Here is a 27409-nt window from a genome sequence, read left to right on the forward strand (position 1 = left end):
AAATGTATATTTGGTAGTCCATTTATGCACCCATGTGTATACATGTATACATTAAATCATGTGTGCATTCACAGTTACACACGTATCCATCTAATCACACAGTCGTGCATTCCTCTTCCTGTATGTCTGAGACTGCATGTGTGCCTTTGTACTGTTGTCTGTAGGTGCATATGTGTTGTCTGTTTGCTCTGATGCACATATGTCTTGGTATGCCTAGATGTCCATTTGTCTGCTTGCATCTTTATCTCTTTGTGCTTGGGGATCTGTGTCTATGCGTGCATAGTCTGCCAGGCCCCTCTGTGACTTCACTCTATTTGTAAGCCAAACCTATTCACTCTGCCAAAGTGCATTAAATATGTCATCAGTCACCAGTGCCAAAAGCTTACGTTACGCAGGGGTCAGAGCTACTCATCATTTGGCACAGTTTTATTTTTAAAAAAGAAAGCAGCTATGAGTTTTAATTCTTCACTTCAAGTTTGATTTTGGACACTCGCGATATGTGGTGCACTATGCTTTGTCTCTGCTCCTGGTTTACATCTTGAAGGCAATTGAACTACACTAAAAAAACGGTTTCTATTGCTGAGAAACAATTTTGCTAATAGCTTAAAAGTTTATTTAACAAACGTGAGAGTAATTTTTTTTTATAAAGGATTAAAGTTTCTTACATTTGGCGAAATATATTGTACACCATAAAATTGATTGTTAGCAGTAGTGAAAATCGCAACAAGAATTGATTGATTCTTTTTTTTTTTCTTTTCCCCTTCTTGGATGGAGCCTTAAACTATACAAGGATAGTCTAGTGACGCCCTAATGGTAAATGCATGGTGTGTCAAGAAATGTAATAACACTGCAACAAGTAGGAAAAGAAGATGGCAACATTCTTCTGGTTTTTTTCTTTTTTTTTTTTTTTTTTTTTTTTTTTTTTTATGTTTGAAAGCTTTATTAGAATAAAATCAGATATTACAAGTAAGGTGACATCAGCAAAAATTAGAAAAAGTTAAAGATTGGGATAAATTAAACATAGGCAGCCAATATCACAGTGAAAAAACCAAGCATTTGGAATTATTTTACGGGGGGAAGGAGGGGGAGGGGAGGGAGGTAAATAAAAGCATGGTAATAGGATAAGGAGTGAGTAAAATAGAGAATTCAATAAATGTAATCAAAAGAGTACAGTAAAATACATAATATTTAGCAATTACTTGAAATAAGAACCTTTAGCGAAAAGGAAACAAGTGTAACGATAAAAAGAGAAATCACAATAGTGAAATAGAAATATCATAAAACTGCAGGCAGAGTACATGTATTCAAGGGGGTTTGAAATTATCCGAGGAAACTGGAGAATATATCTTTTTGGCAGATTGATCTAAATATAAAGTGAGAGGTAACCAATAAAGTTCAACATTGCGGGGGGGTTTACAGGAGGAGGCAAAGGCAACATCAAGTCTATGTGATTGACATACTAGATTCCACCAACAATTCAGAGACAAATTGTTCAAAGATTTCCAGTTAGATACAATGTGTTGTAATGCAAGGGCTAACATGAGGTCAAAAAGGCCTTGAGAGTGTGGAGGGAGATCCAGATCATCTGAAAGGCTACCTAGAAATACAGTGGTAGTGGAGAACTGGGGAGAGATGTTGAAAATACAGGAGAGGCGAGAAAATATCTGAGTCCAAAAAACGCGAACTGATGGGCAAAGGAAGAAAAGATGGAAAAGATCTGCATTGGGAGCGTTACAGGTCCAGCAAGTAGGGATAGAAGTGGAGTGAAAGCGAGATATAGAAAGAGGAGAAAGGTAGAGTCTGTGATAGAAGAAAAATAGGGATTGAGTGAGAGAGGCAGTACGGGAAATCTTCAAAGATCTGGCCCATATCTTGTCCCAAAGAGAAGTGGGCCATAAAGAGCCCAAATCCTCCTCCCAAGACAATTCTAACTTCGATTTAAGACGGTGTGGGTCAGGGGCGGAGAAGTGGCGGTAAATAAGAGAAGCTTTAGGAACAGTAGAGAGGACGGTAAGTAAAGAGGGCGTGAGGCTGGCAGGTCTTCAGACGGAAGAGAATAATAGCGCTCTAAAATGGTTTCCATAAGAATGAGGAATTTTTTTGCAAAAGAAGGAGGGCAGCGGAATTGAGACTGGAGTTGGGGAAACGAACACGGGGATGAGCCATCAAACAGATGACGTACCCAGATGATACCTTTCGCTCTCCATGAGGGCCATGCAATAGGTCTGTTATTTATTAGTATGAGTGAATTATACCATATAGGTAATAGTAGGAAGGATTCCTGAGTGACCTGGGGAGAAGAGACTAAAGGTCGTAGAAGAGAAGAGGTATGTTTGAATAAAAGGGGATTAAGACATGGGGCTTTAGAAGTGAAGCGGATAACCTCTTGTAAAGAGTAAGGAAGCAATAACTCTTGTTCGACAGAGAGCCAGAGGGGAGAAAAAGGGGAGGTTTCCTGAGAGAGCCAGCGGGAAGCTTGTCGAAGTGAGAAAGACTTGTGGTAAAGTCGAAAGTCTGGGAAGTTGGTTCCACCATTGAGTTTAGATTTACGGAGGCGCAAGAGAGAAATACGAGCCTTTTTCTGTTTCCAGAGAAATTTGGACAAAACCGAATCGATGCGGCGGAAATAAGAAATAGGGATACGGATTGGAAGCATGGATAATAAATAAATCAAAATTGGGGCAATCATCATCCTGATGGAGTCAAGACGACCCCACCAGGAGAGAAACAGAGGATTCCAGGAAGCGAGTAATAATTCTATTCTAGAGATAACTGCATTCATGTTGAGTTGAATAGAAGAGGAAATAGAGTTAGAAAAAAGAACTCCAAGATATTTAATTTTCTTAGAGTTCCAAGCAAAGCCTGTAGCCGTAAAGAAGTGGGGAAGGCAAAGTTTAGTTAACGGGAGAATTTCAGTTTTGTCAGAATTGATTTTATAACCTGAGACCAAAGAAAATTTTTCGAATTCACTTAATAAAGAGGGAACAGAGGTGACTGGGTTTGAAATAAATAAAAGAATATCGTCAGCATATGCAGACAATTTAAGATGATGAGCTCCATAAGGGAATCCGGAAATGGAGGGATTGTTACGTATAGAGGTGAGGAAGGGTTCAAGTGCTAAAATAAATAAAAGAGGTGACAAAGGACAACCTTGACGGACTCCACGTTGAAGTGTGAATGGGGAAGTGAACTGACCATTGACGAGAACAGAGGCCTTGGGCGTAGAGTAAATCAAAGAAATATAAGATATGAATTTAGGATTGAAACCATGCCATTTTAAAGAAGCTATGAGAAAGGACCAGTCAACCCGATCAAAGGCCTTCTCAGCATCGACTGAGATGGCGGCAATGGGAATTGACAATGAGGGGGCTTTACTTAACACATTAAGGAAAAGTCTGGAATTATCTGAAGTAAGGCGGCCTTTAACAAATCCACATTGTTCTTTCCCTATGAGATGTGGTAAGAGCGGGTCAAGGCGGAGAGCTAATAATTTTGCAAAAATCTTATAATCCACATTGACTAAAGATATAGGGCGATAATTTTTACAAAACTTAGGGTCTCTACCTTCTTTAGGAATAAGGCATATGGTAGCGTCCTGAAATGAGCCTTGAGCCGATCCAGTAGAACAAAAAGATTGAAAAAGAGATAGAAGTTTAGGTAAAAGGAGATCCGAAAAATGTAAGTAAAATTCAACTGGAAAGCCGTCAGGTCCTGGAGTCTTGCCTTTAGTGAGGGAGGATAAAGCAGTGGACAACTCAGAGATGGTGAGGTCAGAATCAGCGGACGAAAAATCAAGATGGGAGGTATCTGGTGTAGGTAGGTTGTCAAAATAGGATTGAATAAGGTCTGGGGTGGGAGGGTTCTCAGGCGTGTATAAAGCTTCATAAAAAGAATGAAATTGTTCCAGGATTTCTGCATTTGTATGTAAAAGAACATTAGAGGGGGAATAGATAGAGTCTATGTGAGTTCGTTCCTTACGCGATTTGAGGTAGTTCGCTAATAGTTTGCCAGATTTATTTCGGCCTCCATAGTATCGTGCGCTGCTTCTGAGGAGAAAAGAGGAGGCTGAGTCTGTAGTAAGCTTGTTAAAAGCGATCTTAGCTTTAAGAAGTTCAGGAGACATATGCTTATGAGAGGAGGTATAGAATTGATGTTCCAGCGATTTAATGTGAGCAAGGGTAACTTTACGTTTATGAAGGAATTGTTTCTTCTTCTTAGAGACAAAATCAATAATAAAACCTCGGGCTGTGGCCTTGAAGGAATCCCAAAGAATATGAGGAGGGGTATCAGGTGAAGAGTTGAGTTGAAAAAATTCAGAAGCGAAAGAGCGAAAAGAGGAGGGGAAGAGAGGATCAGTAAGAAGAGAAGGGTTGAAACGCCAACGAGAGGATTTAGGAGTAGGTGGAAGAAGGTCAAAGACAGTAATAATAGGAGCATGGTCAGAGATAACAATAGGTTCAATAGAAGAGGATATAAGGTGCTGGGAAAGAGATGAAGATAGAAAAATGTAGTCTAAACGAGAGAAAGAAGCATGAGGAGGAGAGAAGAAGGAAAAATCCACAACGTCTGGGTGAGTGAGTCTCCATGAATCCACAAGATGTGTCTGAGTGATAGTGTCGAGGAATTGCTTATGTGGTTTGTGAGGGGAAAAACGAACAGAAGATTTACGGTCTAGAAAGGGGTCAATGATCTGGTTACAATCTCCACCCAGTAGGAAAGAATCATCTTTATATTGAATACATTTCGCTGTAATGGAGGGCCAAAAGGAGGAGTCAAAACCTGTGGGTCCGTATACATTGAATACAGTAATTGGGATAGCATTAATGAGTAGTTTAGCCAAGATCCAACGCCCCTCATCATCTTTTTCTTCTAACAATACTTTACACTGGAGGCGTTTATGAACCAAGATAGCCACCCCATTCTTTTTTTGAGAGGCAGGAGAAAATAAAACAGTGCCAACCCATAAACGCTTTAGTTTTAAGGATTCAATATCGGAGAGATGGGTTTCTTGAATAAGAACAATATCTGGATTGAAAGAAGATAAATGTGAAAGTACTCTATGCCGTTTGATAGGGTGATTAAATCCTTTCACATTCCATGAAACAACTTTGAAGGTGAAAGAGCAGTAAATGGATCAAAATTGAAGAATGCAACAACATACTGTACAATAAGTAATTCAAACTGTAGACAAATAAGAACCATATAGATCATCAAAAAGGTAGAAGGAAGGATAGATAGAAGATGAAAAAGGAAAGGAAAAATAAAGGGATAAAGGGAGAAGGAGAGGAAAAGAGAGAAAGGAGCAGCAAAGGAAGGAAAAAGAAGAAAAGAGAGAAGGCATAGAAGACAGTACAAATCCAAAAGGATGACTGTATTGAACATACCTGGAGGGGGAAGTACACAAAGGGGAAGGTGGGGAGGTGGTGATGCGCTACAAGACGGACGAACCAGGGTCGGGAGCAGGACCACGCCAAGACCGGACAAAAGGAATACAGGACGGGACACAGTGGTGAAGGAAGCGTCCGACAAATATCCATCTGGGAAAAAAAAAGAAAAACATTATTGACAGACATACGAAACAAGTGACTTAAACGTAGAGCTAGAAATACAGAGAGGAAGAATAAATAAAGGTAGGAGATGCAAGAGAAAGACAATCAAAGAGGAGATAGGGGAAAAAAGGATGTTAAGGATAAAGTAAGGAATACGGAAAGGAGCACGTAATCAGAGAAAGGTTATGAGAGAACACGACATGAATACAACAAAAGTCAAAGCTCAGCCACTGTTCGAAGCAGAGGAGGAGGCCTCCATTCCTTCTTCATGTTGCAAGAGGAGAAAGTTCCGTAGTTCTCCAGGTTCCTGAAATGACCAAGTCTTGTTCCGATAGGTGACTCTGAAAGTACAAGGGTGAAATAGGCCATATCTTGCTCCCATAGAACGTAGAGATGGACGCATAGCCAGAAATTCTTTACGTCTGGAGGCAGTAACATTAGATACATCTTGAGATAAGTAGACTCGTTGACCTTGCCAAGACACTTGTTTTTTGTTCCTTGCTGCTGAAAGAATCAAAAGAAGATCTGTGTATATCAAAAATAGGATGATCACTCCACGAGGCTTGGAAGAAGAGTCAGTTCTCGCCCCCAATCTATGGGCCCTCTGTATACTGATGGTTGTAGAAGGGGGCAAGTCCAAGAGTTTCGGTAAGAAGGTGGTAAAGAAAGTCACTGGATTGTCACCCTCAAGATTTTCCGGCAAATTATAAATACGGAGGTTGTTCCTCCTATTGCGATTTTCCAAATCTTCTGTATGCTTTTGCAGGGAGAGGACAGTCTTCTCCAACGCCCCAATACGTTGTGTGTTGGATTGAAGTTCAGGAATATGGAGCTCAACAGTAGAAATACGGGCATCCATGGATTCCCATTTGTCTTTCAAAAGCTGCATATCTGTACTCGTCTTCTCAATAAAGGGACGCATTGCTCGTAGTTCCTCCAAAATCTGATCAATAGGCGAGGCAGGGGGGCTATCCTCTGGTGTAGGAGAATTTTGCTTGAGGCGCTTGCCTGGTGTAGCCGGTGAAGAGGGCTTACCAACAGATGAGTGAGCCAAGGATGACTTCTGAGTCGTCATTTTGACAGAGGGATTGGATTTAGGTGTACCAGATGAAGAGCCCACCAGAGTTTTCATAGAGGGTATAAAAAGAAATTGAGGCTTATGTAACCAATAACGTACCTCAGACAGATAAAGTCAAGTTTGAAAAGCCACTTGCACAGGTAGTGATTATGTGAATAGATGTAAATTATTCCTCAGGTGAACAAAGGACGAGAAGGTATACTGTAGTCCTCTCGCGCTGAGGTAAAAATGAGTTGCAGCATAAGATGAACCGTTCCACTAATGGCGCAGGCGCACTGGTTTGTGGAGTCGCGCTTTAGATGAGGGGGCGCTACTCCAGGATGAAGTAAATGGCACAGCGCAGTATGAAGAACGGTTATAATAAGGCGCGCTACTGACAAGCGCCCGTAACTGAGATATCCAAGATAGTAATGATGATGTAGTCAGTGTGCATGAGACAGTCACCACAGGGAAGTGCACCACATGAGTAGGAGATATGTGTCGAGTCACAGCGCCGTCATAAATAGCAGAAGAGAACATAAGGCGGCAGTGCGCAGATGAGAAATGTAAACATCATGGAGGCGTGAGGAGATGAACTTGGACCGCGGTGTGCAGTCAGTCGCGGTGGTTTGAAAATGGCGGACACTTGGCAGGAGAGGGATAGCGGTGTTTAGTGGAATAGGGGCATAAAGAAATAAAATGCGCCCAAACGCTTCCCTTTTAAAACGAACTCGCGTAAGTGGCCATTGGTGTGAGGCCGGTAATTAGAGGCGCTAAAGAAGAGCCAGTCTGTAAGCGAGCCGCCGGCGCTGAGGCAGTTCACAAAATGGCGGATTACGGTGACTGGAGAGTTAATTAGGCTAAAAATCCATCAAAGTCACGGAATACGAGCAGGAAAAAACACACCTCATGTTGGCGGTATGCTCCGGTTTCCGAATCCGGCGTTTTGGGCGAAGTCCGGCGTCCTTCACATCGATAAAAGCAGAAGAGGCTGTCCCGGCGCGACGGAGCTCCTCACCTAGCCGTCCATCTCGCACGGCGTCCAAGCCACGCCCCCTGGTTTTTTTCTTTTTAATAACGCATTCATAAGCAGTAGGTTTTTTCTGCATTTTCAGAAGGCAAGTTATTTTGGTATTTAACGGCTCTGGTCGTTCCGCTTCCTTTCATTCAACTGAGGCACATGGCTGGATTCTGGAACTTTGCACAGTAAGAGTTAAGTTTGCAGCATGTGCTGAGGTACATTTCTTTCTGTGCACGATCCTGCTATCTAGTTTCCGGTTTGGATGTTGCAAGTTCTTTTTATTTGAAAGGGCAGTTTTGGTTTCAAGGCGCTCCTTATGACATCGAGGCTGTGGAAAAATAAGTTAACATGCGAGTTGTTTGTGTGAACCCCAGCTGCTTCACTCTATAGACCCTCATCCGACTTCCGGCCACTTTAGAGTGCAATAGGATCAAGAAGCCTTGGACCCGGTCATATGAGAATGACTTGTATGTGAACGGTATGGAGAGCGTCATTTATATGTGGGCACAACTCTAGCGAAGGCATAGATGGTATTGAAGCCCGGACTCCAGTTGAAAAACCTACGCTAGACATAGTTACTATAGGACCTATGGAACCTACGGTACCCTCCTCCTCTATTAATATACTGTCATGGAATATAGAAGGTTTAAAGAAAAATGTGGCCAACCCGGATTGGAATGATTTCATTAATAACTTTGATATATGTATGTTTCAAGAAACCTGGTGCCTATCCCCACAATATATAAATGGTTATTCAACCTTTTATGTTCCAGCAGTTTCGATGGGGAAAGGGCGCCCTTCTGGTGGCTTACATATTTGGGTAAAAGTGTCTCTGAACTGTACTGTTATTAACAAATATGTTTCTAATGACATCTTGCATATTACTCAAAAAAATCATCTAGGGGGCTATAGTTATGAAATTTTTTGTATTTATGCCAGAGGCCTCCAATGTGGGCTCGCGTCCCCAATATTAGAATTATTAGATGCGAGGCTATCAAACCTCCCCACCAGATCCAAAATCCTAGTTGGGGGGGATTTTAATTGCACCTTTGAACCCCTAGATGATGAAGAAGTATTGGGGTCTAATGTAGAGGATGGTAGACAGATGATACCCCACTTAACGCTTATCCCCATCAAGAAATGGTCATCAAGAGTTATTCAGCTGAATGCCCTGGTGCTAGATCACAATTTATGGGCTCTTAATGGCCGGACACGGTCAGATCGCGAGGGAGCTATGACCTTTAATAGGCTGGGTTGCCCCTCTCGTATTGACTACATCCTCTTAGATGAACAATCTTGGCCTGACGTAATTGACATGGAGGTCAGGCAGTCTTCCGATAGTGACCACAACCCTTTATGTATGCAAATGCATTGGGTAAGGGGCCGTGATACTAGAGGGAAAACAGAGTTGATTACTAAAGAAGTTTTCCCTACAAATGACAACCGGAAGCTAAAATGGAATGTGGTCAAATGTGATGAGGGAAAGCTACAAAACATTAAAGAGTTGGTTCTAGAAGAAACAAGCAGATTGACGGCCTTAGCCCCAGCGTCTGATAATTTGGCTGAACCTAGTGCATTGGCCTCTTACAATAATTTAATAACTAAAGTAGGAGCCCATTTTTGTAAGAAGCCTAGGGCGAAATCTCGTTCTAACGGTGTCCACTCTAAGAGTAATCCGTGGTACACGTTAAACTGTAGAACCAAAAGGAAAGCAATTACAAAAGCAATAAAAAGTAAGGATCCTGTGGCTGTCCGGTTGGCCAGGAAGGATTACTCAAACAGTATAAAAACAGCAAAGAGAGATTGGGAGGAAGAGCATTGGCAGCAGCTGAAGGCAGCAGCCTGTGGGAAAAACTCTGTTATCTTTTGGAAATTAATTAACGCTCTAGAAAGAAGGGGTGCAGGACCCATTTTAAATCATATAACCGAACAGCAATGGTATTCCCATTTTTTAAAACTATATTGTGAGGACAGCTTGGAATGCTTGTTATCACTACCAGTTATTGTTCCCCAAAGCATGTCTTGCGAGCAACCAATTCCCAAGACAGACTTATTTTCCCAGCGTGAAGTTCAAGATGCTATCTCTAAATTACTACCAGGGAAGGCCCCTGGTCAAGACGGCATTCCAGGGGATTTGTTAAAGTACGATCTCAAAGTTTGGGCTAAGTATATAGCATGTCTGATGAATTTGATTCAGTCTGGTTACCCTGTCCCAGATTCCTGGAAGGGTGCCGAGGTTATAACCATATATAAAAAGGGTGAAAGGGATGACCCTGCAAATTACAGACCGATAAGTCTGATAGACACTATCGAAAAGGTGGTTGGCAGGGTCATCATAAACCGAACAGAATCTTGGCTTGTGGATAAAGGCATTCTGTCCTATGTTCAGGCCGGGTTTAGATGTAATATGGGTGCAATAGACCAGGTCTTTCGATTCTGTGCAGTCTGTTGGAAGTCAGTGTTAATTGCCAAGGGCAGTTTATATCTGGCTTTCATCGACTTGAAGACAGCTTTTGATGTCATTCCACGGGCCAAGCTCTGGTCGGTTTTATCTGATATGGGTTTTCCTAGTTACCTCTTACAATTTATCATTAAACTTCATGAGGGGAACTATGCTAGGATTCGATGGGGAACCCAGGGCCAACCGACAGAGAAGATTCCGGTTAATAGGGGAGTGAGACAGGGATGTGTGATGGCTCCAACCTTGTTCTCCCTTTTTATAAATGAGGTGGTGGACCATTTAAGGGAGGATCCTGCTGATGCCCCCGTCCTTGCAGGAGAGAAAACACCTACCCTCCTCTTTGCCGATGATACTCTTCTCATGTCGAAATCGCCTATGGGCTTGCAAAAACTGCTTGATCGTTTTTGCATTTTTTGTAAAGACAGGGGTTTTTCAGTAAACACCTCCAAAACAAAGTTGATGGTGTTGACCGCCAAAAAGAAACATAGGAGGGTAAACCTCTGGTTGAATGGCACTCCACTTGAGGTGGTTGAATAATTTGATTACCTTGGAGTAAGACTTAGTAACAACTTGAGTTGGTCTCCCCATATCGCTAAAATGGTTTTAAATCTCAAAAGGGTATCAGGAGTAATATCAAAGAACCAGCGACTATCTACCAGTAGACCCATAGCTCCTACCTTGGCAGTTTACGAAGGGAAAGCATTGGCAGCGGCAGTATATGGTTCTGAATTGTGGGTTGCGGAAAATATTAAAGCATTGGTTGTAGCGGAAAACAAGTTTATTAGAGATATAGTTTCGCTACCTTTATCGTCCCCCCTGAAACCATTATTTTTAGATCTGGGTAAAAAATCGATTTCTGATTTGGTTCAAATTCGCCCCTTGTTATTTTGGGTTCGGCTTAGAAGGACCCCTGAACTTTTTAACTATGCTTTGGTTTTGGATGAGCTGATTAGCTTGAATGTAGCTAACAAAATTAAATGGCTCAACAATTTAAAGAAGCTGGTGATATCTATAGGTCTGGAGAATAGTTGGATTTCTCAAACGCCACCACCAAAACTAATTGTTAAAAAACTTTATTGGGATTGGATTGTGGCAAAAGAACTTAGCAACCCAAACTGGGGTCGCTTAACTAACATCTTCCTTGACCACAAGCCTCTTAGAAAGTTAGAGCCATTCCTGAATTTTATCCAGGCTCCTCGCGACAGAATGCTGTTTTTGAAATTTAGATATGGTATTTTACCTCTCAACTCATTCAAGGAAGGGTGGAAGGGATGTAGAGGAACTGACCAAAAATGTCCATGTTGTTCCTGCCCGAAAGAATCGTTGGGCCACTTCCTTTTCGCATGTGCTGCCTACAAACAACCAAGAGCAAAATGGTTGAAACCTGTTTGTAGGGAGCTTGGGGTGAGGGACCATAGAACAGCTATGCGTGTTATTCTAACTAATACTACTTCAATGTATATTGTTTGTGGGGTGGCCAAATATGTGGCGAATGCATGGTATATCAGGTCAAAACTTTTACCCGAAGTCTAAGAACAGTTTGTCCTTGTTTTTATGTTTGTGGACTGTAATATTGTAATGTATTTCATATGCTGAACATTTGTACTTTTATGAAATTTTGTTTCGAATAAAGTATTGGAAGGAAAATAGAAATCTGACCAACCGCGCGCAATAGTAAATTTCTCTTGTTGAACCGACTTTGTCCGTGACCTCTGCCACCCACGTGACCATCACGAGTCTGCCTGCTCATCTTGTGAAGCTTTTTGAGGCAAGAAGAGCAAAAGGCACCATAGGCGCATTTTAGGAATAAGTGCTGAGGCTTTCCTGAGCCTCCGTCCAGCTAAGCATCAAGGAAGTTGAAGTGACTTTCGCAGACTGCAGATGAGGGCCGGAGTGGCGGCTGCCTAGGGCGCCAAAAGGGCAAGGTCGGCAAAAGGGGGAAAACATTTTTAATTTGTGCATGCATATAATGCCCACTGGAACAGTCTGCATTCATTTCACAGAAGTAGCAGGTGAAGTTCTTTATGTATGTTATTCTTCTTTTCATTTTTATAATTTAAGTATTTTAAAGAAACCTTAGGGAACCCATTTCACAACCTTTGAAAGCAATATAAATAAGGTCACTATTCTCGTGCAGACACATGGAAAAGAGAACACATGTAAGTGAACGTAAATAAAGTAAGAAAACCTACAAATATATTGTATTTTAAATAACATCACTAAGTTTGCAAGGAACACTTTGCAGTGCTCCAAGTGACAAATGGGAAAGTAAAATAGAAAGAAAATTGTGGAGAAGTGGGGATAAAGGGGTTTGTCAGAGAAAACAAAGCGGAAAGGAGCACAACATACAGCACAATAAGCTCTTTCTTAAAGTGTCAAACAGAATTTCTTCCCAAAATTCATGTCGTAGATCACTGCATATTATTGGGAGACTCAATCTGTAAGAGCAGTAAGGAATCAGGGCCTAGATTCACAAAAAGTCATTCAGAGATGGGCTGCATCAGAAAAAGTTGTACTGCACTATGCAACTTTTTTGCCTCATGGTCATGCAGCAGCACCTGTATGTGAGTGTAAGCGCACCTGCTTTAACAGGCTGCACAGCGCAACCTAGCATAGTGGTGTGTGGAGCAGGCCGGCAGTACCAGTGTGTGGGTCCCTAGGGTCGTCAATCTTGTAGCGCAGGGCATGATTTTGACCTGTCCCTGAGCGGTGCTTTATGCAGCAGCCAGTGATGGTAAATACATCTCGCACGTCACACCACCCTCTCTCTCGGTGTGCGGGGGACGGACTGTTTGTGTCCGCTGCTCTGGTGCCTAGGAAATAAAATAACCATGCCAGGTAATTTCATTTGTTTTTAAGCAGTGCAAACAGGTGGCCATGATAGAGCGCGCAGGTCACCCGACCAACAATTTTACCACATACGTATCGGGCCCATAAATTTCAATTTACCATATTTATTAATCGGGTAACCTTACACTCAGCAACCCTTGTTCCTTCCTATTTTACTTCCAGCTGTACCCGATTTACCAATCCACCGTTACGGGTACCTATGATCACATTGGATCAGGGAGCTAGCTGTAAAAGAAAGGCAGACACCAAAAAGTACTTGTCTATATTTGCACTCAGATAATAACCAGAGACACGAAAAGTTTCAAAACCTCTATCTAGATTTCATCAGTTTTATTAAACATTAGGTTTACAGCCAATAAACTGTCAATAACTAAGATTATAAAAAGCTCATATCCATATAAGAAATAAATCAAGCCAACCATTTATGAGTCTAAAGGAGGGTAAAAACAGGGAACATGCTAATCAGTAATTTCAGAGTTTAGACTCAAATGGGAATAATTAAAACGGGAAAAGATTATAGAACATACTAGAATGTCACAGTTGAAAACCTATACCCTTGATAAATGAAAAGAATTTTGGGTTTGAATTTACGAGGGTTCTAAGATAACATATACCTATGGGAGGGGAAAAATGGATCACACTAGAATTTCAGAACCATTAGTCAGCTTAAAAGGTAAAAGTAAGACACATCTATATTTCATGAACGGTGTAATGAATTGAACTAAAAGCAAAGGGGAAAAATAGGAACATGCTAGATAACAGCAATAATATATGAGCTTTTCATTTAGCAGTTTTGCAAAAAAAAGCATGGAAATTCCAATATGCACGAGTATGACTTTATTAAAGCAAAAGAAAGGAAAAATAGATTTGCAGAGTAGATTTTTTCAGCACTATATTTACCTAGTATGGTGTGAAGACCAACCCTGGCCACAATTCAGTTAAGGATGGGAGAAACCCCAAGGAAGGACAGTCATCAGTAGGACAGCAGGTGCAGAATGGACACCCCAGGACAGGACTGGAAACCCAGATTAGGATCAGGACAGGACCACCAAGGTACGACCAGCATTCGCAGTTCGGAAGCAACACCTGCGCACCACCCTCTCTGCAGCTAACCGTCAGAACCCCGATTTGGTTTTCGAATTCCCCAGCAAGGTGCTCCGCCAGCACTTAAGGTTTAAAACCTCTCGAGTCTATGGAAAGTTCGGACAGAGTGCTCCGCAGCCCTCCCTATCAATCACCTATTGAGTGCGTTGGGTCAGTGACAGGCCAGCTATTCGGACAAGTCGGACAATTTCTCTAGCTAAACCTAGGCTAGTTATACTGTTTTCGGGTCAGTGTACCACCCCCCAAATGTTGCAAGTGTAAGAATCCCCAATTTCGATTGGTCCTCAAGTAGGATAGGTCAACACACCAATCATATTTCATTTCTACAAGCCAGCATTTGCATGATCTGGGACCGCCTATTGAATTTGGGGTTCCCATGACCTAACATTCTTATTACAATAGTACATCTATGAATTATGATACATTGAAAGCAATTCAGCTTCTTCTGCTAGGCGAAGGTGCATCTTCCCAGGCACATCTTGGCTGGGACTTCGGGTTGGCAGGCTTTCAATGCCACCGGCAGAAGACTGTCATGCGCAGAAGGGCTGTTCAATATGGAATCACGAGTGCTCCTCAGACCCCCAAGACCGCGGTACATGAAAAGTAAGCGAAAACAATTTAGAAATACAGGGAAAAATGAATACACTGTATACCATGAATAGCTACTCTATACCCCTTACTTTATAATAACTATAGCATTATGGTTAGTGCAAACGAACAATAGCACATAAGCAGCAGCGCAAGCTTCGGCATGTGAGAACACAAAGCGGCCATCTTAATGCTAGTGCGCAAGTGCAAAGATTCCCACCAGAACTGCAAGTACGTCACGTCACGTGAGTGTGACTAACGCATGCGCTGAAGGAAACCCGCCAAGCAGTGGCCATTTTTAATGACAAGCGTTGTTAATGTTAATAAACACATAGGCAAGCTTCTCTTGGTCATCCCAAATGTCAAAATAAAAGGGAATTTAGTAAGACAAACATGTTGGTTATATCCCATTATTGTTTTTCGAGGTTCTTGATACAAGCAAGTCGTGTAACGTGCGAATTCTTGCTCCATCAATCCCCTCTTTGATGATATTTACTATCATCACAAAACCAATAGAATCAGATGCCAACTTTCACAATTTGCCCAATTCAATCTCTTCCAACATTCGATTCAATTTTTCTTTCGTATCTTTGTTAGGGTGAGAATTTGTCACCCTTTTATAAATCTGATTATTCAGTTCCTCTAATTCAAGTTCATCCACACTCCGTTTCACGCCTCTTTTGTTCACAGTATATTTCTTTTGGTGTTTGCGACATTTGCAACAGACAAATATGAGGAATATGACAAAACCTATTCCCGCAATTGGCATCAGTACCTTAAATAATAAACCTCTACCTAAATTTGCAAACCAATGACCTACAGCGGAGAGACCATCAGTAAGTCTCTTCCAGGCACTGTCAACCTCCAGTGGTTTAAGTTCCTTTACCAAATTAGTAATGTTCCTCACATACCTTTGTATTCCTACGCTTTTATCAGGTATGTAAGTGCAACAATGTTGCGCTTTCAACATTCTGCAGACTCCGCCCTCTTTTGCAAATAGAGTATCAAGAGCAAGTCTGTTTTGTAAAACCATTGATCTGATCGCAACCATTTCGGTATTGACCATCAGGAAACCTCCAGCAATGTCGGTAGATAACCGATCTACTACTGTTGACAATTTGCAAATTTTGTTTGAGTTCAGAACCTTTCCCACTGCAGGTATTATTGCACTAAAAATATCTCCTACAATCTCACCAGCAGTTTCTCGTCTATTGCGTACTACTTGATTAGTTTCTTCATTGCTTCCAGTGATTTTCCCCACATGGTATATCTTTGGGAAGACAATACCAAAATAGCAACTCCCGTACCAATGGTCCGGCAATTTGAAGTAAGCCTTGTTCCCACAAATAAAATAAATTCCAGGAAACACAGGCTCTGTCCCGTCTTTGAAACCCCAACCTCCAATTACCTTGTAATTATGTTCACATTCACTGGAACCAATGAAAACATTGTTATAATAACTAGTCATTTCCCTTTTAAGACAGAGCATCCCCTTCTTTTCGAAATCAAGGAGCATAGCAGCATTTGCTCCACCATTTGAGGTGCTCCCTATATTTTCCGCCCATTTAGGAACTTTATGGCTCCTGTCTTTGGCTTTCTTTTGGAAACTCTCTCTTCTTTTCTCTACCATATCCAGAAACTCCTTTTCCTTTTCATGTAAAGAACAGGTCAGGTTATTTTATGTGCATCATCTATATTAATTTTTCCTACAGTTAGAAAATAATCACTCATGAACTTAGCTACATCTCTAGTCATCTGTACAGGGTTCAGGTTTCGTCGAACAGGAAGTTCAGAAAATGTCTTGTCATAGTTTGAATAGTAATACTGTAAAGGTCCTCTTTTGTAAAATAAGCTAGTTAGTATAATACAGGAAATTCCATAGGTTAAGGGCAAGTGATGATAAGTCACGCCTTCAGCTACAGAAGTAGGTAGCTTCATGCAGACATAACAGTCGTCTATTTCCATAGTTTCTACATAATGCAATAACAGGTTTGCGAAAACGTTTAAATGAGTCTTGTTCTTAATCTTGTTATAGTGTAATACTTCCTCATCTGGTGCTTTTAAATCTAACTGTCTCCGTTTTAGGCTAATTGGTTTGTCCAATGAGTCTACTCTTCGTGGTGTAATTCTAGTATGTGATTCTACAGTGTCGTCAGGTAAATTATTATTTGGGTACAAACTTGGGTTCTTACTCATCAGAGAAGGAAGGGTTACGGTTAGTCCTATCCAAAGGATCAGTACTATTGCTATACTACATAAACATACTTGGCAGCATGTTTTACAACAACTTCGTCCCGGTCTTCCATTCACATTTGAATCAGACATTTTCACTCAAAAGAAGCTTTCCAACCCCTCTTTGTAACTTTGCACAGGTAGCTTACACTGAGCAATTTCAGGTTGGTTCGTCTTCTTCGGCAGACTGGTCAGCAGTCAATTCTTCATCACTTTCGTCAGTTATATCAAGATCCTCACATTCCTCCAACACCAGGTAAGTCCATTCAGGATCCCGATACTTTTCGTTCAGTCTTTTTATTCGATCACTTCTTCGCTTGGAGTTCTCTCCAGTTTGCTCTGTTTTACTGGAGCCTTGTTTTCTTTGCTCAAGCTTTTCTTCTACTGTTTTTAGTCTTAGTCTCAGTCTTTTAATGTACCTTGGTTCTTTGTTCCTTTTCTTGAATCTTTTAACTGGCACTGTGGTTTGACTTTCTTCTAATGCTCTTTTATTTTCGTTTTGTTGTGGCACTTCTGCTTCGGCTTTCTCCCTTTCTATCTGACTAGTCCCAGGTCTTATTTCAGTTTCTTCTGCCTGGTTGCTAAGCTGGCCTTGTTCATGTGTAGTCTGGATTTGACTTTTGGACGTTTCACTTTCTGTCTCCTGAACACATTCGTCTATTTCTATCTGATCCTGTTCACTTCGAACCTTTTATTTTCTTCCGCTTGAACTTCCGCCCTACTTTCTATCTGTCCCTTTTCGATCTCAGGAGTTCTTGGAGGTGTGTCAATAACCTGTTCTGTCCCTATCTGACCCTCCTCCTCATCAGATTTGACATGGATTTCGATGATCTGATTATTTCCTTCTATTCCTGTCTCCTCCTCACTATCCCACTCTCTGTCTGCATATGATTTGCTTCTGGTTCTTATGGGATCAACTGTCAGGTCGATTATAGGTATCCATCCATCTTGACTGGTGCTCGGTTGTTCGTCATCAGCTACTTCAGGACCAACGTCTGGAGACCCCTCAGCTGGACAACCTTCAGTGTCAGTTTCTTCGTCTTCGGTTACCTTCTTGGTATGGCTAGCATGGATCCACTTTGGCACACCGGCACACTTCACCGCTGTCGTGGTCACCAGAATCACTTGTCTTGGTTTTCCCCACTTCGGTGCAAGGCAGCTTGAACGGGTGTGCTTCTTGAGTACCACCCAATCACCTGGATTCAGATTATGGACTGGAGTTGCTGGACTGGCGACGGCGTCTTCCCCAATCTGTTGAGAGATAGAACGCACTTGGTCACCCAGTTGCTTGCAGTACTCCAGTACCAAATCATCAGAAATGCTTATCAGTTTGTGTCCTGGTACCCATGCTTGTCGCATTACTCTTCATATCAGGATCTCATGGGGACTCAGGCCTGTATTTCGGTCTGGAATACTTCGGATTCCCATCAGAACAAGTGGTAAAGCATCTATCCAGTTCATGCCAGTAGATTCACACATCTTTCCTAGTCTCGACTTGATAGTGCCATTCAGTTGTTCCACCACTCCAGAAGCCTCTGGACGATATGCACAGTGCAGTTTTTGAGTAATTTTGAATGCTCCACAGATCTGATCAATTATTTCATTCTGAAAATGCCCACCTCTGTCTGATTCAATGGTGACTGGAACCCAGTACCTAGGTATTAGTTCTCGTAGTAACAATTTGGCTACAGTGATGGCATCATTCTTCTTGGCCGGGTAAGCCTCTACCCACTTTGAATACAGGCAGACAATGACAAGAACGTATCTCATTCCTTTACAAGGGGGTAACTGAATGAAGTCAATTTGTAGTCTTATAAAAGGACCTTCTGCTTTCCCAATTTTACCCAGTGAAACCACTGTTCTCTTCCCAGCATTGTATTGCTGACATGTCAAACTCCTCTGGCAGAGCCTCTCTGCTACTTTCCTGAATTTCGAATTGAACCATGTCTGTTTAAAAACACGAATCATGGCATCCCTACCAATGTGTGCATCTCCATGTATTAGCCGGGTCATAGGAGTAAGCAAGCTGTCAGGCAACACAGGCATACCATCAGGGCCCACCATAACACCATCCTCGTTCCTCCGTTGACAACCATACTTTCTCCATCTTCTCCTTTCCTTCAGTCCTGCTGCATTCTGTAAATCTCTCAATTCCTCCCATGTTTGCACATTCTCAAACACCATAAGTTGGCAGCTGCTTCCATGTCCCCCAAATTTGATGTTGACTGACATTTGATGTCTTGCACAATGTTGGGCTAGTTGGTCAGCATATTTATTACCTACTGTCACATTGTCATCGCCAGATTTGTGAGCAGCACACTTGACCACTGCCAATTCTTTTGGTAACTGGATTGCTTCCAGTAATTCCTGTACCACCTTTCCATTTCTGATAGGAGTACCTGAAGAAGTCAGGAACTCTCTTTGCAGCCACAATTGGCCGAAGTCATGCACAACCCCGTAACCATACTGACTGTCAGTATATACGGTTACTATTTTATTTTTCCCAACTTTAAAGGCTCTTGCCAATGCAATCAATTCGGCTACTTGTGCAGACTTTACTCCAAATAGGTAAGATGCTTCTACTGCACGTGATACTGTGACTACAGCATAGGCAGCACTTAGACCTCCATTCTCATGTCTCAAACATGAGCCATCTACAAACACCTGGTAATCTTCTACAGGCAGGGGCATTTCCTTGATATCTTGGCGTGGTTTGGTACTAAACTCAGTCAGGTCAATGCAGTCATGCTCGACCTCTCCCTTTGCTTCTGCAATCAGTGACTCTGGTAATAAAGTTGCTGGATTCAATATATTACACCGAGTAATTGTTACATTTGCAGCACCCACTAGAATCCTCTCATATTTAGTCAGCCGACTAGGTGTGAGATACTGGGTTTTAGTTCTGGTCAGTAAAATTACAACTGCATGTGCACCTTGAAAAGGTGATAGCACGCACGCGCGCTACGCTGTTGTGATCCTAGTGCATAGCGCTGCTTAATTTTAAAATTATCGCTTATTGTATTTTGTTTTACCTAAATTGTATTTTCCCCTGCTTTTAATTACATGTCGCTGTGCCCACACACTTGCACTGTAATTGGGCCCCCCACCGCGTTTTGAGCGGACTTTGTTGTTTCTTCCTACCTTCTTGCTGGCACCTGGTCGCCATCTTGGGGGTGGCTAGTGCAGAACGTGCCACTGGTTTGAGCGCTCTAGCGCTTCTTAGGAGCCCAGGTGAGCCGATACTTAAGGCGAGCAGGTCATTTGCTCGGCCTTGAAAAGGTGATAGCACGCACGCGTGCTACGCTGTTGTGATCCTAGTGCATAGCGCTGCTTAATTTTAAAATTATCGCTTATTGTATTTTGTTTTACCTAAATTGTATTTTCCCCTGCTTTTAATTACATGTCGCTGTGCCCACACACTTGCACTGTAATTGGGCCCCCCACCGCGTTTTGAGCGGACTTTGTTGTTTCTTCCTACCTTCTTGCTGGCACCTGGTCGCCATCTTGGGGGTGGCTAGTGCAGAACGTGCCACTGGTTTGAGCGCTCTAGCGCTTCTTAGGAGCCCAGGTGAGCCGATACTTAAAGCTCGCTCTATTCGCGCAGCGGTAACGCGCAGCGGTAGCGCCTGACTCGCGCCGGAGTCAAGCCAGAGTCCTGCCCGTCTGCGCCCGTCCGCGCTAAGGACGTGCGGACTGCGCCAGAACCCTGGTGTGGTGTTATCATGAGTATTCAGTACTCCAGTCAGGCCCTCCATCTGATTGGGCATAGTCTGCCCTCCTGCTTACAATCAGTGCAGCATCCCTTGTGTGGTCCCTATACCTGCCCATGTGGCTGGTGGGAACTAACAGCACCGTTGATGGCCCCCAGCCAGGTACCACTACATCGGAATAAGATACTTCCTCCTCCCAGTGCTATTAAATTCTGGCACCATAATGTCAGGTCCCTGCCGAAGCATTACCGAGATATATACGAGCTTATCTCGTTAGAAGGCCCTGATGCCTTCTTTATGACGGAGACCTGGCTAGGCGATGAGGATGTGGCTATTATCAACTTGGCCCTTCCTCCGGGTTACGCAATCCACACATTAAATCGCAAGGGGAGAGGAGGAGGTATAGCTGTGGCTTTTAAAACTTGCCACACTTGTACCTGGAAGCCCATGGACTTGATTGGTGCTGAGTGTGCCCATTTTTCCATCAGCATTGGTCAGACACAAACATTATCAGGCCTTTTGATATATCGCCCTCCACGGAGTGACTGTGCCTTTAGGAAAGCTCTTCCGGAGCTGGTTAGTTCTCTGTCTTTGTCCTCCTCCAATATCACCATCATCGGCGATCTTAACATACATTTTGATGCCATGGAGTTACCAGTGGTTAGAAGCCTGCTGGACGATCTTGAAGCAGTGCAGCTGTCCCAACTGGTCCGTCTCCCGACCCATGAGGGTGGTCATATTCTTGACCCGGTTTTTACCAATCTCCAACTTGCCGAGGTCTCTCCCCCTAGACCTATGGGATGGAGTGATCACCATCTCATCGAGCTCTATGTTACAATGGCAACGCGCTCTACCGGGAAGCCCGCTAAAACATCTTTCAGGCGTCCCTGGAAAAAGCTTAAATTGGAGGACTTCCACCGTCTTTTGGCCACCACTCCTCTGGTTCTTAAGGATGACGTTGCAACTGGGTACAACATCTTTTGCGCCTGGATTGTCCAGGCGCTTGATGGACTAATCCCGGACAGCTGGAGTAGAAATCGATCTTCTCAGCCTAACCCCTGGTACTCGGAGGCACTTATGCGGATCAAAGCCACCTGCCGTCAAGCCGAAAGAGCATGGAGGAAGAACTATGACAGTGATCTAAAGGTTTGCTACCTGGCAAGGGTAAAGATATATCATAGAGCTGTCTGCCGGGCTCGGGCTGACTACTATGCTAGAGAGTTCCAGGCGAGCTCCAATCCGTCCAATCTGGTCTTTAAAGTCTTAAAGGAGCTCACGACGAACAGACTTCCTATTACGGAGATTTGCTCCCTTGCTCACTGTGAGTTGTTAGCTAGCTTTTTTGTGGAGAAAGTAAATACCATCTATCGCTCTTTTCCCAAAGCTGATCCTGACAGTACGACCTTTACATTGCGTACATCACAGTGCTTGGCTGCGCTTCCCATACCATCGGAACAGGAGTTTAATCTCCTAGCGCTCAAGGTTAAGTCTGGCTCGCCGGATGACCCTTTGAGACCGGCCCAGTTTTTGGACTCGGCGTCTATCTGCCTCCCACCGATTCGACAACTGGTGGATCAATCCCTTACCACCGGGTTAGTCCCACCTAGCTGGAAAGCTGCCTGTGTTATGCCCATTATAAAGAAACCGGGTCTGGATCCAGTGAAGCCGGAGAGCTATCGACCTATCTCCCTCCTTCCATGGGTGACAAAGATCACAGAGGCTCATGTGAATAACATCTTAACGAAACATCTGACCTCTGCACACCTACTGGATCCTACACAGAATGGTTTTAGATCTGGACACAGTACAGAGACGGCACTCCTATATATGGTTGAGTATCTCCGCTCTGTACTAGATGCAGGTCAAACGGCGGCACTGGTCTTATTAGACCTCAGTGCCGCCTTTGACACTGTATCCCACACCATTCTTATCCGCAGGCTTGGTGAGGCTGGTATATCTGGCAAGGCGCTGGATTGGTTCCAATCGTTTCTTCCGGAACGATCATTTCAGGTAGTAGTGCCACCGTTCAGATCTAAACCTCATGCCATCGCTCAAGGAGTTCCACAGGGATCGGCGTTGAGCCCCACTCTCTTCAACATATATGTCCAACCGTTGGCGGCGGTTGCGAAGAGTTGGGGTCTCACAATGGTATCACACGCCGATGATACCCAGCTGGCAGTGGTTCTCAATGGGGACTCTGACCAATTGGCATCAAACTTTGCGGATGGTTTGAGGGCTGTTGCTGGCTGGCTTACCACCAATTGTTTACAGCTCAACGCCCTCAAAACCGAGGTGATGGTATTAGGGAAACATCCTGATCTGTGGGGTGCGAGCTGGTGGCCTTACGAGCTCGGACCCCCCCCAAACCGGTCTCCGAACTTAAAAACCTTGGCGTGTGGCTGGACTCCAAACTTACCTTCTCGTGTCATACTAAGAAGGTGGCATCTACATGCTTCGGCATCCTTCGTGGTTTGAGGCCTATCCTCAAATTTTTCGATGCATCCACTCGCCAGTTGGTCATTCAAGCTAGCATTGCATCAAGGCTTGATTATGCGAGTTCACTGCTTTTAGGTGCTAATCAGGCGGAGGTCCTGCGACTCCAACGGGTGCAGAACGCGGCTGCCAGGGCTCTGGTAGGCCTGCCACGGTTCTGTTCTGACCGCAGCACAATTTCTAAACTACACTGGCTGCCTGTAATCAGACGCATAGAGTTTAAGACTCTGTGTTTCGCGTTTAAAATTCTTAAAACCGACACCCCTCCCATCCTCCAGCATCTCCTGACCCTGTACACGCCTTCACGTAGCCTCCGCTCTGCAGGTCAAAATTTAGCACTTGTTCCGCGCTTCCAGAGATGCAGACTGGGTGGCCGTTCTTTTACTGTGTTGGCCTCCAAGCTTTGGAACGCGCTCCCTGTGCATATTCGATCCTTAGAAGATCTTTTTGCTTTCAGGAAGGTTATTAAAACGTATCTTTTTTCCCTGCCTTATTAAAAAATTTTACCCTGTCTATTCTGTTAGTTATGTTACCTTTTCAGATACAGCGCCGGGACGCCCCTTTGCTGGGGCAGCTGTGCGCTCAAAAAAAATCAATTAACATAACATACACAGTTACAGGATGTCCCATAATGATGGATTCACTCTGTTCAAGACTCATGCAAGTTGCAGCTACCGCTTTCAGACATCCAGGTAATCCAGCAGCCACTGGATCCCATGTAGCAGAGAAGTATGCTACTGGACGTCTAGTCAGACCATGCTCTTGAGTTAGGACTGACAGGGCACAATTGTCTCGTGTATCACAAAACAAGGCAAATTCTTTCGAATAATCAGGCATTCCTAATGCAGGGGCTGTACATAAACATTCTCGTAATTTAGTAAATGCTGTTATGCCCTCTTCATCCCATTCTACTGGGTCACTTGCTCCTTTCCTTGTCATTTTTATCAATGGCTTGGCTAGGACTGCAAATCCCACAATCCATTGTCTGCAGTATCCTACAACTCCAAGGAACATTCTGATCTCTTTCTGAGTGTTTGGTACCTGCATGTTTCGAATTATCCTAATTCTTTCTGAAGTAACTTTCCTGATACCTTTCTCTATCTGGTGCCCCAGATATTTTACCAAATGAGTACAGAACTGCAATTTGTCAGGAGATACTTTGTGTCCTCCTTCACCTAAGTGGTTCAGTAAGGCAATGGTGTCAACAACACAATCTTTCTGACTTTTAGACGCCACCAAGAGGTCGTCTATATATTGCACCAAAACTGAGTCTCCTGGTAAGACCAAAGATTCAAGGCACTTTTTCAGAATCTGATTAAATATTGAGGGGCTTTCTGTGCACCCCTGAGGGACGCGATTCCAGACGAACACGTGACTGTCGAATTCAAATGAGAATAGAAATCTGCTGTCTGGATGCAATGGGATTGAAAATAATGCATGACATAGGTCAATCACGGTGAACCACTCAGCATTCCATGGGATTTGGTACAGGATCACTGCTGGGTTCGGAACGATAGGACAGCAAGGAACAACGATTTTATTTACCTTTCTTAGGTCCTGCACTACTCTGTACTTACCACTAGGTTTCTTGATTCCAATTATGGGTGAGTTACATGGACTACTCAACACTTCTTGTATGATGTTCGCTTCTAGCAGTCTTTTTATTTCAATGGCGACTCCTGCTTTCACTTCTGCACTCATTTTGTATGGTTTAGTATTTGGGTAAACTGCATTCTCATTTATGGCTATTTTAATTGGGTCAACATTTGCCATTAATCCTACATCTTTTCCAGTAAAATCCCACACTTCTGGTTTCACTGTCTGTTGGAGTTCTTCAGGTAAGTCTTGTATTGTCAGTCTTTTAATTTCTGAGTCAGGTCTTATTAACATTAATTTGTATATTCCCTCTTCGTCTGGGGTTTGTATTTCGACGCCTTTTGGTGTGCAAAAGATAGTACAGTTCATTTTACGCAACAAATCACGTCCTAATAAGTTTACAGGACTGGTATCAGAGACAACAAATCTATGCATTTCTTTGAAATTCCCTATTGTAATCTCCATGGGTTCAGTAACTGGGGTACTAATCAATTGATTAGATACACCCACTACTTGGATTGCTTCTCCCGAGAGGGGTAGGTTTGGAACGTCTGCTGTTCTTACAGTAGAATGGGTAGCCCCAGTGTCCAACAGAAAGGTGACATCATTGCCTTCAACCTTTCCTTCAATGTATGGCCCTGACTGGTCTACCGGCAAGGAGGCACCAAGTACGCACTCCTCGTCCTCCCCCCTCAGGCCCCGTCAGTAAGGTTCATCACAGAGGAAGGTATCATTCAACAAAAATTGCGAAGTTGCTGCATTTCTATCCTCTTTTCCTCCCCAAATTTCTATGTCTTTACCCTGCGGTGCTTTACCCTTAAAATTCGGTCTAGGTGCACGAGGCAACTGACTCGATTTTACCTGTTGATGGGTCTTTCTTGGTTTTTCATTCTGCGTCTGTGGATTTAAATCATTAGTTTGGGGGTTACTATTTTGTGCATATGGACACTCGTCTCTCCAGTGCCCTATCTGTCCGCACCCGTGACAGGGAAACTTCTTTTTGGCTACCTCTCGACTCATTTTTACTTTGGGCTTCCCTCCACCCCCAGAACCTTGATTTTGGGTATTAGTGGTCATTTTATTCAACTGTTTTTCCTGCTGTTCTGCTAATTTTACCTGTGCCCACATGACCTTTTCCTTTAAAGCTTTTCGTTTGTCAGCCATCTCGTCTTCACAGTATTTTGCATACCGTAAAACTTCATCAATTTTCTTAGACTGCCAACAGATTTTATTATCTTTGATCCACTGACAAATTTCAGGTCTTAAACCGTTTACAAACCTGTAAATGAAGTGTGTCATATCCTTCATCTCAATGTTATCTATACCGCTGTATGTTTTGAACACCTGTAATAGTCGTTCATAATAGGAATGCACAGTTTCATCTCTTTCCTGGGTAGTTCTATCTATTCTGGTCCAATCAGTTTCCTTTGCAGGCAATTTCCCTTTCAGATGTAACATTACCTGATTGTATTTGTTCGTTACATCATCAGAAGGAGCTCCTGTAATAGGGTCCCTCGGGTATTCCTTACTAGGCCAATCAACAGCAATTTTACATTCTGTCCACAAATCTACGGGAACTACGATATCGAAAAACCCATCCAGATCTTTCCACAGGCATTTTTGTACCTTCACAAATCTTTCTACCTGCCTGTACCAATCCACAGGTTTCTCTCGTAATTTAGGAAAATCATTTGTAAAGGACACAATATCCTGTCGAGACCATGGAACGTGGACACACTTTCCACCTGGTACTTCTCGCATAGGATATAACTGCTCTGCCTTGTCGGTTTCCTTTAGAATGAATTCGGAAGCCACCTGTTTTGATCTAATTTCCTCCTTTTTCTTTGCCCATCTAGCTTTCCATTTTTCTAATGCTCCCCATTTTTGTAACATGTTCACCAATTCCCTAATCTGTACCTTTTTCCCTGATACATTCATATTTTCCAAGTCTTTGTCTGAGAACTCTGCTCTGTAGGGTTTTTGCAATGATTTAGATTTCCCAATATCTATTCCCATACTAGCCGCAGTATCCATTAATTTCTCATGGAACACTCGGGTATTACGGGTGATGCTCTTACAGATAAACAGCAGTTCTTCCTCAGAAAAGGTGTTTAGTCTGTCTAACCCCACATTTCCAGCCATCAGTTCTTCCAATTCTATTCTTAATTTATAAATGTCTAAGGATTTCGACTGAGGAGTTTGTCTTTCTAATTCTCGACTCCATCTTTCAATTTCTTCAGGAGTTACTACTGTGACACTTTTAGTACCTGAAGTTGATTCCATTTGGATTTCTCCTGAAGCAAAAGGAGTGTTTCTTCTTTGTGACCCCTTTCCTGGTTCCCTAATCGGCAAATCCATTAAAGAAATTTCAGATTCACATTCACTTGCTTGATAATCTACAATTAAGGGCTCTTTTCTCGGCTGTACTACAGCTGGAGTAATAATTGAAGTGTTTGGACTCCCTTGTTTATTCCCATACAAAGGAACAACTGGTCCAATAGTCACTGGAATTGTCAAGGCTTCAGGACTTGTGTTTAACTGAGAAATTTTCTGAATCAATTCTGTTCTATGTTTGGCTATAGCCTCTCGCTCTCTTTCCTGCAACATTCATTCCAGGCTTATTTCGGGTACTATTTGCGGAGTCAAGGTGGGGGCAGTTGGATGCGTCATACTTGGTCCCTCACCATAATTAGGTTTCACGAATGGATTTGCTGTGCTTAGAGGTCTCGGCATCTCCTGATAAGGAGG

Source organism: Lissotriton helveticus, chromosome 2_2 (assembly GCF_964261635.1).
Source record: "Lissotriton helveticus chromosome 2_2, aLisHel1.1, whole genome shotgun sequence".
Taxonomy (NCBI): Eukaryota; Metazoa; Chordata; class Amphibia; order Caudata; family Salamandridae; genus Lissotriton; species Lissotriton helveticus.